Below are 6000 nucleotides of genomic sequence, written 5' to 3'. Positions count from 1 at the left end.
AAAATAAACTGAAATGAACAGTAAAATTGGGTTTTGGCCTGTCAATGGTCGGCACCAACTCGTATTTTGCACCCATGATTGCCAAATGATTGTGTCAGGCTTTAAAAAATTAATTTTTTTAGTTTTGGCCTATAAATGGCCGGCACCAGGGTATTTTTTTTAAATAGTATCATATTGGTATACAAAATACAAGTTTAAAAAAAAAATTGGTGTTGGCTTGTCAATGGCCGGCACCAAGTACAAAAAAAAATCAATTTTTTTAAAAAAAAAATTTTGCTCTCCGAAAATACGAGTTTAAAAAAAAATTTTGAGTGCTGGCCTGTCAATGACCGGCACCAAGTACAAAAAAAATCAATTTTTTTAAAAGAAAATTTCGCTCTCCAAAAATACGAGTTTTAAAAAAAAAATTGGGTGCTAGCCTGTCAATGGCCGGCACCCAGTACCAAAAAAAAATTCAAAATTTTTTTTAAAAAAAAATTTTGCTCTCCAAAAATATGAGTTTTAAAAAAAAATTAGGTGCTAGCCTGTCAATGGCCGGCACCAAGTAAAAAAAAAATTTAAGTTTTGTTTTAAAAAAGTTTTTTTTGCTGTTCGAAAATACGAGTTTTAAAAAAAAATTGAATTTTTTGTTTACTTGGTGCCGACCATTGACAGGTCAACACTAAAATTTTTTTTTAAACTCGTATTTTGTATACTAATATGATACGATTTAAAAAAAAATACCCTGGTGCCGGCCATTGACAGGCCAAAATTAAAAAAATTAATTTTTTAAAGCCTCACACAATCATTTGGCAATCATGGGTGTAAAATACGAGTTGATGCCGGCCATTGATAGGTCAAAACCTAATTTTACTGTTCATTTCAGGTTAATTTTGTAATTATTTTTTAACCTGAGTCATTTTTATAAATATTAAAATTTTTTAGATTAATTTAATAAAATAGCCTAAAAAATAAATAAAAAATATGATATTCCAATTAAGAATAGGGAGGAGACATAAAAGGCCCCATGTTTGATGTGGTGAAATTAAAAGGATAAGAAAATGGAAAAGTAGGAGTTTTTGTGAGTGCCTGAGTGGTTCAGATTTGGGATTTGGACAGCAATGATGTAGGCTTTATTACGTGAGAGATGAGGTCAGATCATGTTTGACTCCTGACGTATGTTCTTCTTTTTCAATTCCATTCCCAGCCCGCCAGCGTTGAATCGGCTGGCCGGCGGTGAGAAATCAGTTATGCTGGTGAAATCAACTCTACTACTAACGTTATTTTTTTTTTATTTGTTCAGTAATTGTTAGTTGCAGTGATAAAATAAATTACATTTTAAAAAAATATAAATTTAAACATTATTTATTTATTTATTTGATTAATAAATATTAAGCGTAATTGTAAGATAAATTGTTTCTTAAAGGAAAAATATAAATTCAAAATTTAAAGATAATATTATTTAGAACAACAGTTAATAAATTTGCATTTTAAATACTTTAAATATTTTTATAAATTTAATAATACATAAAATCCAAAAGAAAAAATTAATATGAAAACTCGATAATCAAATTATAATTAACGGTTTAAAAACCTAAAACTAACATAATTGAACCAAACCGATATTACCTCAAATTATAAATGGAACCATAGTCAGGGTTTGAAGAAGCACACATATGTTCTCCATTTGTTTCCAATTAAGTTATTCTATCAGTCTCTATACTTTAAAAAAGTTGTAGATTTAGTCTTTGTACTTTAATTGGGTATTTTTTATTTTTGTACTTTCGAATTTTAAAATTTCAGTCCTCACCAAACAATAATTGTTAAATTCATTATGTTCTGTTATTTCCAAAATTGGATGCGATAAACATATTATCATATGTGTAATGTCATGTTAGTTTGTTATTTCCATATATTACTCATTAAAATTTTAATTAATAGATTAACAACTATTATTCATTTGTGTTAAGACTTAAATTTCAAATTTTGAAAAAGTATATGGTCTTGGAATAATCGAATAAGTGAATATGGACTAAATGTATAACTATACGCATAGTACAAGACTAGTCATTGAATTTAACCAAATGGATTTAACTACTACTGTATGAATATACCTGATCGCCCAGCCCGAAAAACCCATCCAAAAAGTGGGAGGGTTTAAGCAAAAATGTAAGCTTGAAAAATGGGTTTGGGGTAAAATTTTAGGCCTATTTTTTGGACCGGGCTTAAAATTTTGTTACCACACGACTCAACCATTGATCACCTTTATGTATAAGTTAAGACTAAATTTCAAATTTTAAAAAAGTACATGAACTAAAATTGATCAATTCGGAAAATACATAAACTAAAATTGATAAAATTAGAGTACATAGATTAAACTTATAACTTTTACAAAATATATAGACTAATAACATAATTTAACATTTACTTTATGATGAATAGGACTGGGATGGATGTAAATATTTTATCTTTTGCTGGTTGAAAAATAACTAGATTTAAATATTAAATTGCAAATGACATAAAATATATAAATGTTCTTTTAATTATAATTTTTTAACTATGAAAATGGAAACAAACAATTTTGACAGGAAAAGAATTTGGAAGTGAAGAAAATGTGTTCATTTTCAAATTAAAAAAAATCCAAATTTCTTAGCTATGGTCATAAAATTTAATAATTTCTATCATACCATTTAATCAAGAATTTAAAAATCTTTTAATATCGAAAGATAAACTTTTCATTAACCACTGGAATTAGGTGAGATGATAAAAATCTCTTCTACTTTAACTAGTGATTGAGAGTTCGATTTTTACTCTAAAAGTGAAACAGTTTTAAAATTTGTGACTAATTAAAATGATAAAAAAATTAAATAAAGGCTAAAAAGAATCTTTTTGTAAAATTAGAGAGAGTAATAATATTTACCAAAACTGATGGGTCACTGTGCACACACTTGTTGTTTAAAGCAAAAAAGAGCAGATTAATGGGAAATTCATAGAACAGCCCAGTTTTATCTTTCCTAATTGGAAGTAGATTACTTGGGAGGCAAGGAAAGGAATTTTCAAATTGCAAATCCATTTCAATAAACTATTAAATGTCACTGCTAACAAAAATAAAATATATAATTAAAAATATTTAAGCTTTTGCCTGCGGCGAAACCCCATGGATTCAACTTATCAATGGCCGAGCAAGGCTTTATTTTATTCAATAACACTCTTCCACTTTTGACCATTTCTATATTCAATTTGATTTTTCTTTTCATACTAGCATTAAAAATAAATATTAATTTTATATATTTTTAAATTATAATAATAAGACAAAGCTCAAAAAAAATTATATAATTAATCTAACTCAAACCTAAACTATACTCAGAATAATAAATTTTTGACCATCAAATCATCATATGATATTTAATTTTATAATTATTTTAATTGGTCACATGTTTATAACCAAATGTCAAATAAAATAAAAGAAATTATTAAATAATAAAATATCAATTTAAGGAAAAAAATTAGAGAGGGCTGGTGATCTCATTTACGTCGTTAAACGTGCATGGAGACAAAACAATAATATTTAATGAGTCAAAGATTATTTTAAAGATATTTAGTATTTTATAAATGTTTAATGATACGGATTACGATAACATTTATAAAAGTAATTAATACATATTATGATCAAATTATAGTTCTTTATTTTTGGATTAGATGATTTTTTTATTTGAGGACAAGAGAATGAGATTATTTGAGATCGAACTCAAGTTTTCATGCTTACAATATAATACTATTGTCATTAGGTTAAAAGTTATTGAATAACTTGATGTTTTAGTATTTATATTTTAATTTGATATAATTTAAATTTTAAATTATTATTATTCCTGTTTTAAATAAACAATACGATTAAAATTTGATTAGTACACCGATGTGAATATCTTTTAAAGGTCTTGTTGAGTATTTTAGAGAGTGTGTCCCCTTTAAGCGGGTTAAAGTAGGTATTTATATGATATTGTTACTGTTTATGGATGTGACATCATAGGTAGATTCCCATGCATGTCGACACGTACCCTATACTAGGGTTAACACGTGTTTGCAAGGTGTGGGTTCGCCTATATGATAGTGCCAACCTACATTATACGGTCTTATCATAGAAGGATGTAAGCTCTTTACATGTGAATCCTAGATTCAAACCGCATAGAGTACAGGTCAAGACCTAATTGGGTAATGAGTCATAATAATTTTCCCCAACCTGGTTCAAAAAAAAGTAATAAATGTTAGAATTTATAAAATAAATCTAAAATATAACTTAATAAACTAGGATCTATCATGTCAAACCATTAAGAATAAATCAAGAACAAAACTAGATGCGGAAGCGTACCTGAATCCATGGATTCCTTGAAACTTTCTGGAACTTGGGGATTTGATCTTCCAAATTAGCACACAATAAATTCAGAGAATATTTGCTCTTTCTTTCCTAATGATGGGATATTAGAAAAGATATCTTGTGTATAATTTTGGGACCATAACCCTAATATTTATAACCTTAGCATATTAGTTCTAATCAAATTCTAATTAGCCCATCATTAATTAGAATTTGATTAGAAGAGTATCTACACATATTTGACCCATACTTTATTTAATAATTAAAAGCCCAATAAAATTCTAACTAAATTAGATCACTTTTAATTTGGGCTAACCTATCATGATAGTAAATAATAACATGTAATTATCCTTATTATATATGTAATGTCCAAATTTTCCAACAATCTCCCACTTGGACCACATATATATACTAATTACTTTATAATTACATGTCATTATATAACCTTATGAGCTCAAAATTTTACTATCATATCCAAAAAGCATTCTGTACAATCTCGTCTATTAATTATGTTAACATAGAACCAAGGCGACTTTTGTTACAAATATCATAACTAAATCCATCCATGATCACGTATATTAACACAACCAAATGACATAGATCAAGAATGGATGTGTAGCATGGAAATTACATGCAATATGATCTAAACATGTCTATTTCCATCTGGTCCTCCTTAAACTTAAGTGAGGTCAATTTCAAAATAATAAACAGAGTGAATAAACTGAATACTTCATTTCTGATCAAAAAATAACCAAATACATAAATGTCTGAAATATAAACTCCCACTAAATCATGATATCCTCAAACAATGTAACACTCATGTGAGCAGTGTGCTCATGAAAGACCTTGGATGGTAAACCTTTTGTGAGCGGATCCGCTATCATGGAGTTTGTCCCAATATGCTCTATGGATATTTGAGCATTTTGTACTCTTTCTTTTACAACTAGGAACTTTATATCAATATGCTTTAACTTAGATGAACTCCTGTTGTTATTAGAATACAACACTGCTGACTTATTGTCACAAAATAATTTGAGTGGTCTTTCTACATTCTCCAAAATGTGCAGCTCTGTGACAAAGTTCCGCAACCATATTCTATGGTTTGATGCCTCATAGCATGTTACAAACTCTGCTGCCATAGTGGACGAAGCTACAAGCGTTTGTTTGACACTTTCCAAGATATAGCTCATCCGGCTAACAGGTAAATATAGCCTAATGTAGATTTCCTACAATCTTGGCATTCAGCGAAATTAGAATCAGAATACCCTATGACCTCCAAAAGATCTGATATCTTATAAGTAAGTATGTAACCTTTTGTTCTCTGAAGATATCTCATAACCCTTTTGGCTGCTATCCAATGTTCTATACCAGGGTTGCTTAAATATCTGCCTAACATCCCAACAATGTACGCAATGTCCAGACGCGTACATACTTGAGCATACATTAAACTCCCAACAGCTGATGCATAAGGAATCTTTTGCATTTCCTAAATTTTAAGGTTACTTTTAGGGCATTGAGTAAGACTAAATTTGTCTCCTTTAGCGACAGGGGTGTCACCTAGTCTATAATTCTGCATCCCAAACCTTTTGAGTACTTTATCGATATAGCTCTTTTGTGATAATCTAAGAATACCTCGAGATCAATCTTGATAT

The sequence above is a fragment of the Gossypium arboreum genome, chromosome 4 (assembly GCF_025698485.1).
Source record: "Gossypium arboreum isolate Shixiya-1 chromosome 4, ASM2569848v2, whole genome shotgun sequence".
Classification (NCBI taxonomy): Eukaryota; Viridiplantae; Streptophyta; class Magnoliopsida; order Malvales; family Malvaceae; genus Gossypium; species Gossypium arboreum.
The sequence above is the reverse complement of the archived record's forward strand: the minus strand, read 5'-3'. Positions refer to the sequence as shown.